The sequence below is a fragment of the Larus michahellis genome, chromosome 10, assembly GCF_964199755.1.
Source record: "Larus michahellis chromosome 10, bLarMic1.1, whole genome shotgun sequence".
NCBI lineage: Eukaryota > Metazoa > Chordata > Aves > Charadriiformes > Laridae > Larus > Larus michahellis.
This window is the reverse complement of record NC_133905.1, coordinates 12,751,203-12,758,131: the sequence shown is the minus strand read 5'-3', so window position 1 is coordinate 12,758,131 and position 6,929 is coordinate 12,751,203. Positions and strand designations below refer to the sequence as shown.

At 41.5% G+C, this 6,929-nt stretch overlaps 1 long non-coding RNA gene across 1 annotated transcript; it reads right to left on the bottom strand.

Annotated features, from left to right (window-relative positions):
• Positions 1-1,139: 1,139 nt before the first annotated feature.
• On the bottom strand, positions 1,140-3,018 carry LOC141749410 (uncharacterized). The gene is made up of 2 exons (XR_012589347.1): positions 2,925-3,018; positions 1,140-2,697 (listed from the first exon to the last, which is right to left on the bottom strand). It is a non-coding gene; the product is annotated as an uncharacterized LOC141749410 (long non-coding RNA).
• Between the last annotated feature and the right edge of the window lie 3,911 nt (positions 3,019-6,929).

The following is a 6,929-nucleotide window of genomic DNA, read 5'->3' as shown; positions in this document are numbered from 1 at the left end:
TGGATGAGAGTTGTGACTGAGTGATATGAAATAAAAGAGAGGTGACTGACCAGTCACTTGGCAAATAACTGAACATGCTTCAATGTTTTTGCAAATATTTTTTTTTAAGAAAACTTGGTCCTGAACTCCTAACTATCTGAGGAACAGCACCAGATTTGGTAAACTTGCTCTATTTGAGATCACAAAGATAAAAAGTCTCACTTAGAATACACGTGTAGACATTTTAGCTGGCAGGCACCGCTGTTTGCATTTGTACTCTTTAAATGAAATAGCGTAAATTAGTGCAACACAAAGAAGTGTGTGCATGAGAAAGGCTTTCGTGAGGCAGGAGCAAGGTGTGAGTCTGGCCCTCTGCAGTGCTGACAGCTCCTCTTCAAGCGCACCAGCTCTTGCAAATACTGTCTGAGGACTTGCAATTCTCACCATGCTGTAACAGCAAGATGCTGAATTTAAGATCATATGTTCCCTTTTGGAAGCCAGGAAGATAAATAGAAAAAAAGACCTTGACATTGTAGAGCCTCTTGTGGATTTACATGAGGATGGATAAATCTGTAGTCCTAGTGTTGCTCAAAATATTCCTGGCTTGTGCCCTTCACGTGAGATAATACAAGAAAACCACATGACCATAGTGAAGACAAAATACTATTAACACATGGTTATTCACTTCCCAGTGATCACTGAGTATCTAAACTGGTAATATCTAAAGCCAATACTTGCTCATAATATACTGCTACTATAGCATATATATCAAGGATTTCAGATGACTGTGCCAGTTCAGAGCTCTTTAAAGATTTTCTCTTCAATGATCACTGTACAAATACTGTACAGTTGCTGAAGTTGGGGTAAATAAGAAAGCTTCTCACCTTTATTCCTTTGCTTGTGCATTTCCATAACTTTATTAAGACAGATAAAAAGCCTATGTGCCCCTGAAAACCATGTAACTGCATTGGTCATTTTGTAGCAGGATTCCATTAATCAATATCCCAGGGATAACCAAAAAGATAACAGAAGCTTCTGGAATTAAAATTGCTTACTTTGGACTGCAACAGGACCCACTAATTCCTACACTTCTTACAGGTAGTTACAGGCTCTGAATGACGGGGCATAAAGCCAGCTTAAACCAATTGCAAATCTGAATAGTATACAGAACCTGTTAAGCATTTCCTATGTTTTTATAAGAGAGTTCCTTACTCAGTGTTGGTAGGAACCTGCCACTCCTAATGATGCCAAAGGAATCAAAGTAGGGATAGTAAAGGATGCATCACTTGAGACCAGCTGTATGGGATTTCTCATGATAAGACACCCAGACAGGAGGTGAAGGATGGTGGAGTACAGCCAGGTTTAAAAAACAAAACTATATCAGCAAAGGGAAAATAAAATTCCTTGTCCCGTCTATTCGGATTTGCATTTTGGAATTTTCCCCTCTTGAAATATGGCTGCACTCTTTCTATAAATCTGTTGACCTCTGACCATAAGAAATTAAGTTCAATGATTTTCTGATTTCTTTGGAATGTTAGCCTCATAGAATTAAATATCCTCGTGGAATTAATTGTCATGTAAGACTGCAATTTTTGGAATACTAAGTTACACCTTCTCAAAAGAGGTAGGTCTCCACATGACCACATCTTAAACTATTTTTGAAAAAGCATTACATATCCAAAAATTTAAATAGGGGTTCAAAACTCTTTTACTGAAGGTCATGCTTTACTTGTTATGTATTCAGCTGGAATATTTATTTTGCTTTTTGATCAATAGTCGCTGTACCAATCCCTCTGTTATCTCTAATTCTGTGACAGTCACTTCCCTTTTTGTCAGTTAAAAATGTGAAGAGATGATTAAAGAAAATGTCCAAATTGGATATCCATGTGCTGATTCAAGCTCTGTAATGTCAGTTGAAATACAGCTCATAATTTCAGTAGACTTTGAGTTAGACCCACGCTTTGTGACATTATCTGTCTCAGTATTCTGCATCTTCTATTTCTCTGCTTCATCTGAGTTCAGGTTTGCTGCCCTTCTTACTGCTCCTCCAGAAAAATGCTGCAGTCGCTATGACATCTGAGATGCACCCAATCTCTCCCTTATTCCCTTGAAGTTACTTCTGTGTTTAAATAATGTCAACTTTAATTGTGTTTGAGATGAAGGTAGAGGAAAACTGAGGGATTGACTCTCTGGTCTCATGGTTAATGCGCTCCAATTTGGGATGAGGGGAGGTGTCAAGTTCAATTCTCTGCTTCAAATAAGGAGGATGGATTTGAACTTAAATCTCCTGTATTCCTGTGATTAACCCTGGGCAGCTGAAGGAAGGTCTCTATTTCTCCCTTCCTCCTCCTGGTTGTGCTTTGATCTGATCAGGAAAACATTCCTATCTATATGTTACAAATTGCATAAGGTATGTCCCTCCAGTCATGGGATAAGCACTCCATCTCCCAAAAAACAAAACTGAAGCCATAATATATTCCTCAGTATTTCCCTCTGGCAGATGTAGACAGTGCCATTGTAAGCAGGCTGGCTTTTACTCGGGAGTGCATCCCACTAAGAGCATGGTGGACCTGAGAATACTACCAGGAGGCTGGTTCCAGAGATGGGAAACCAGAGCCAGGCTGACATCCATCCTGTACATCTAAACCAGTAGCCCTTATCTGAGTGCCATGGTTTTGGCCAGGTTGGCTGATGTTGACAGATGCTCTCCTCCACCTCCTGCACCAAGGAAAGGAAGAAGAAAGATAAAGAGATTTATGGGTTTAGAAAAAACTAAGCTACTTCAATTAAATATTAATGATAAAATAAATACTGAAACAGTATATATATACAATGTATATAAACACATTCAAAACCAGATCAAGCACCTAGGAAGATGTCACCAGCAGGCACTAGGAAAGTTCCAGACTGGACTCAGTGACAGATGGGAACTGGAACACACTGACCTGGATCAAAGGGCAGACGAGCTGACGGGGTCCTCCTCAGACATCAGTCACTGAAAAACAGGAGCCACCAAAGAAGCAACCCCTTGAAGAAGAGCCACTAGAGAACCAGCCTGACCCCCTCCCTCCCTCAGCCTTTATACAGATCATGGCGGAGGGGATGGAGCACCCGATTGGTCAGTTTGGGTCACCTGACCTGTCCCCCCTCCCCACAGGTGTGACCCCTCCATGGGTAACACCGGGTCAGCTGACCCCGGTTGCCACGGCAACGAGTGTGGGCCCAGGCCTGTCCTGAGCAGAACGTGGCCCCGCTGCACACCAAACCGGGGCACTGAGTTACCTGAGATGGGCATTATTTCATTCCCTATTATACTAGCGACATACGTCTCCGTTGGAGCATTAGATGTAAAGCAAGCTGAAAACTTCAAAGGACCATGACATTAACATTCTGTAGTTTTCTCTTCCTTGATGGTATCAAAAGCAGGACTCCCACTGATATCAGTTAGTAGCATCCAGCCTGCTGACAAAGCAACAAGTCTATTTTTTTAAGAGGCTAACAACTCTGTGAGAAGGTCAGAGGGCACCTTACTACGAGAGCAGTCAGCAGCCATCAAGAGCATGCTACAAATTCTGCAGGTGGTGCAGCTTGCACGTTCAAGTACTACCCAATGTCTGCTCCAGAAACATCTGACCTTAATTTGCTATGAGCTATTTTCAAAGGGAGCTTGACTTCTTTCCAGCTAAAATATTGTGACTAGAGAAAGAAAACAAAACACACAAGGGTTAAAAATGAGGCGGGATAAATAAATAAAGTATATTGGATAGGATAATGATCTGAGACCAGCTGTTGCTGAACAAACATTTATTATTATAAATCATCAGAGGCCTAATAAAATATAGACTTAACAGAATAATACCAAACAAAAATGCTTATGTAATAATTAAACATGTAAAATTCACAGCTCCCTCGAAAATTAATTTTTTCAGGGACAGATCCAAATCTATTTCACTTGCATGCAAATCACTCAAAGACAGCAGTGCAGAAAATCCTATGCCTTTGCTAAGATTTATTTAATCATTTAAAGCATGATTTGTGTTGAGACAATGAAGACATAATTGTAAAATACTCCTGGTTATAACATTGCAGTGCTAGAGAATTCCAAATAAATGCTTATATTCTGGGCTTCTTTCTACTGGAGGAAAAAGTGGGTCATATTAAAAATGCTAGACATGACAAGCTGTACTAACAGGTGCTTGGGTAAACCTTAGATTTCCTTCCATGATTTATTTCTATCAGCTAATATGCCAACACTGCTGGAATTCAGCACAAAGTAGCCGAATTCGGAAGAACACAAAAAGCTAAATGGAATGAACAGTGCTGGCCAGGAAGCTGGCCAACAGGAAAAGGACGGAGGTTATGAAATGTCTTCCATGTTAATGTGTGTGAACATGCGTCTTCACGTATGGTAGTGGAGAGGAGCTGAGTTCTGTTTTACAGAGCTATAAACAGAGTACATCAGCTCTCCTGGTGTGAGTATAAGGCATAAATAGGTCTTGCAAAGTTAAGCAATATCAATGCATTGTCCCCAGGCAAAACGGAGATAAAAATAACTTGGATTTTGAGAGAAGGAAGCGAAGCTAATAAAAATTTCTAAAAACCCCAACAAAGAAAACAATCTCTTTAGATGGTGACAACAGCTGAAGAAGCTGAGGTTGATGGTGAGATCACGAACACTTCAGCCTTCCCAGAACAGATGCCTGAGCCTTCCCACTGAAAGTCCATTTGCTGCAATAAAAAATGGCAGCATTTGGCTTCTGCAACTCCCAATTACTCTCAATTAAACTGAAGCTGCTTTGACCCCACTCTTTTAAACCCGAACCTGAAAGAAATAGCAGATTTAAATAAGACACTGTCTGAAAGCTGAAGGGCAACGGAGTTGTGAGCAGTAAACAATGGTGGTGTAGCTCAGGGGTGGGAATATTTGCTTGCGCATGTTACACACCATCACTTGTATTTACATTATCTTCACTCTCTTTCCCTGAAATCTCTCCTGAGTCCCTGCACAGATAAGGCTGCCTGAGCGTCAACACTCTGTGGCACTCCAGTGTCGCTCCCCAAAGGGATGCTTTTCCAAGGCATGGCTTTTGACATCCAAAATGACAACCTCTGTTCTGCTTGGACGTTTCAGCAGCCTTTTGGTACCTCTTCCTGCCACTCCGGGTACTCCCCATCTGTGTTGAATGGAGAGCAGTAGATGTTGTCAATGTGCAGAATAAAATAATAATTTCCCTTTATTTGGTGACAAGGTCTTTGACTGGCATGGGGTTAAGCTGAGCAGGTAGTGAATGGCTTTAGAAAAGGAGCTGAAGATGCCGCAGATTCATAAAATGACATTTTAATCAAGCCTCAAGGAATTTGCTAATTACATTCAACTGCACTTAAAGGAAAAACAGGAGTTGTCAGGATTTTGTGGAGACAAGCAGAAAATGTGTTTGGGTACACTACTGATTATTATGAATACCCTAGTGTCATATTATCCAGGAAAGACACAGTGGCAAATCCTAGAAAAAGTCATATTTGCAATTTTCTTTCCAGCTTCACTTTGGAGTAAATTTGGTCACCAGTTTATTCTTTTTTTTTTTTCCTTGCAGTACGTCTTTTCTATATTTAAGTATGTATAATGGATCTGCTAAAAAACATCAGAGACCATTAAGCCAGAGAAGCATGAAATCAAGTAGAAATTATTATTTTAATTCTATGCACTTGTGCATAACAGTATGAACATGGTGCCAAATAAACATTCATCAGAACTCCAGCGAGTACTCAAGACAGTAATCTGATTTTCACTTTGGAAGCAGGAAATACATGCCTGCATACGTTTCAAGAGAAATTTAGCTGTAAAAACCAGCTTGTATATATTCTGACAGGCAAAAGGAAATGTCAGTTACTCAATAGTAATTTTATTGTTAAGAAACTCTTCAAATGGCAGCACTGGGGCTTGACAGACAAGTACCAATCTGTAAACTTTGTTAATCATGTGCGCGATACAGAAACATAAGCTCAGTGTTCATGAACTTTGCATGATCCTGCCTCATCATGAGCAGGTTTGGAGTCTCAATCTCATGTAATTTCTAAAGGGAATCTCCCGACTGACTTGGTCTAGTTTGTGGCAGAGATCATTGGCATGTTACAGGCACAGGAAAATGAATGCCGTAAGAGGTACCATGTTCTGTACAGATGTTCTGCCTCACATTGAACCTGTAGGCATGGCAAAGGTGGGACACAGTACAAGACAGTTGGAAAGTCTATTTAACTGGCGATGGACAACTGGCCAAAGAGGAAGTTTCCTTCACCCTAGAACAGATCAAAACTTTACACTTCGGTTTGGGATAACAAAGATGTTGTGAGACATGGATGATATCGAGCTAGGAAATACAATGTTGTTCCTCACAGAATCACAGAATCTTCATGGTTGGAAAAGACCCTTAAGATCATTGAGTCCAACCAAACAACCTACAATCTCTGCCCTTCAGAGCATGCCCTGAAGTGCCACATCTAGACGTTTCTTAAAGACCTCAACCACCTCCCTGGGCAGGCTGTTCCAGTGCCTGACCACTCTTTCAGTAAAGTCATTCTTCCTAATATCTAATCTAAACCTCCCCTGCCGCAACCTCAGACCATTTCCTCTGGTCCTGTCATTCGCCCGGGAGAAGAGGCCAACACCCACCTCTTTCCAACCTCCTTTCAGGTAGTTGTAGAGGGCAGTGAGGTCTCCCCTCAGTCTCCTCTTCTCCAAGCTAAACATGCCCAGCTCCCTCAGCCTCTCCTCATATGCCCTGGTCTCCAGACTGCTCACCAGCCTGGCAGCTCTCCTCTGGACACGCTCCAGCACTTCTATGTCCCTCTTGTACAGAGGGGCCCAGAACTGAACACAGCCCTCGAGGTGAGGCCTCACCAATGCCGAGTACAGAGGCACGATCACTTCCCTGCTCCTGCTAGCCACACTA